We start from the raw sequence: 2252 nt of genomic DNA on the forward strand, positions 1-2252 counted from the left end.
GCAGAAACAGATTTCTTTGCTGTCACGAATCTGGGCCAAATTCTCTGTAGGTAACTCAGAAAATTATGCCAATTTATGTGAGTGATCCTCAGATATGTACGCAACTTTCATTCAATCTGAGCATTTTCATTTGAGCAAGTCTGGTGCCTCAATAAAATTCGTCTTTACGAACTGTTCTGTTTTGACAGATTCTGCCTTTTATTTCGCATTGCCTGTTTTGATATGTTCGATGGATATTTCGATTCCATTGACTTTCAGTAGCTTTGTGCAATGTCCAGAAGTGTTAAGAATGATCATGTCACCTCTGAACATGTAAATTTTAATTGTGCACTAACCCTCTAATGAGTTGTTTTGAGTTTGGTGTGGAGGAAGTTTTCAAGGATCAAGAGAGGGAGATGATACAACATGATCAAGGAAAGTGAAAGTTCTAAGCTTGGGGATCCCCCGGTGGTTCACCCCTGCATATATCAAGAAGACTCAAGCATCTAAGCTTGGGGATGCCCAAGGCATCCCCTTCTTCATCGACAACATTATCAGGTTCCTCCCCTGAAACTATATTTTTATTCCATCACATCTTATGTGCTTTGCTTGGAGCGTCAGTTTGTTTTTGTTTTTGTTTTGTTTGAATAAAATGGATCCTAGCATTCATTGTGTGGGAGAGAGACACGCTCCGCTGTTGCATATGGACAAATATGTCCTTAGACTTTACTCATAATATTCATGGTGAAAGTTTCTTCTTCGTTAAATTGTTATATGGTTGGAATTGGAAAATGATACATGTAGTAATTGCTATAATGTATTGGATAATGTGATACTTGGCAATTGTTGTGCTCATGTTTAAGCTCTTGCATCATATACTTTGCACCTATTAATGAAGAAATACATAGAGCATGCTAAAATTTGGTTTGCATAATTGGTCTCTCTAAGGTCTAGATAATTTCTAGTATTGAGTTTGAACAACAAGGAAGACGGTGTAGAGTCTTATAATGTTTACAATATGTCTTTTATGTGAGTTTTGCTGCATCGGTTCATCCTTGTGTTTGTTTCAAATAAACCTTGCTAGCCTAAGCCTTGTATCGAGAGGGAATACTTCTCATGCATCCAAAATCCTTGAGCCAACCACCATGCCATTTGTGTCCACCATACCTACCTACTACATGGTATTTCTCCGCCATTCCAAAGTAAATTGCTTGAGTGCTGCATTTAAATTTCTAATCCTCTACCTTTACAATATATAGCTCATGGGACAAATAGCTAAAAACTATTGTGGTATTGAATATGTACTTATGCACTTTATCTCTTATTAAGTTGCTTGTTGTGCGATAACCATGTTCCTGGGGACGCCATCAACTACTCTTTGTTGAATATCATGTGAGTTGCTATGCATGTTCGTCTTGTCTGAAGTAAGGGAGATTTACCACTAAAATGGTTAGAGCATTGCATAATGTTAGAGAAGAACATTGGGCCGCTAACTAAAGCCATGATCCATGGTGGAAGTTTCAGTTTTGGACAAATATCCTCAATCTCATATGAGAAAATTAATTGTTGCTACATGCTTATGCATAAAAGAGGAGTCCATTATCTGTTGTCTATGTTGTCCCGGTATGGATGTCTAAGTTGAGAATAATCAATAGCGAGAAATCCGATGCGAGCTTTCTCCTTAGACCTTTGTACAGGCGGCATAGAGGTACCCCTTTGTGACACTTGGTTAAAACATGTGCATTGCGATGATAATCCAGGTAATCTGAGCTAATTAGGACAAGGTACGGGCACTATTAGTATACTATGCATGAGGCTTGCAACTTGTAAGATATAATTTACATAACACATATGCTTTATTACTACCGTTGACAAAATTGTTTCTTGTTTTCAAAATCAAAGCTCTAGCACAAATATAGCAATCGATGCTTTCCTCTTTGAAGGACCTTTCTTTTACTTTTATGTTGAGTCAGTTCACCTATCTCTCTCCATCTCAAGAAGCAAACACTTGTGTGAACTGTGCATTGATTCCTACATACTTGCATATTGCACTTGTTATATTACTCTATGTTGACAAATATCCATGAGATACACATGTTATAAGTTGAAAGCAACTGCTGAAACTTAATCTTCCTTTGTGTTGCTTCAATACCTTTACTTTGAATTATTGCTTTATGAGTTAACTCTTATGCAAGACTTATTGATGCTTGTCTTGAAGTACTATTCATGAAAAGTCTTTGCTATATGATTCAGTTGTTTACTCATGTCATTTA

Source organism: Lolium perenne, chromosome 3 (assembly GCF_019359855.2).
Source record: "Lolium perenne isolate Kyuss_39 chromosome 3, Kyuss_2.0, whole genome shotgun sequence".
Taxonomy (NCBI): Eukaryota; Viridiplantae; Streptophyta; class Magnoliopsida; order Poales; family Poaceae; genus Lolium; species Lolium perenne.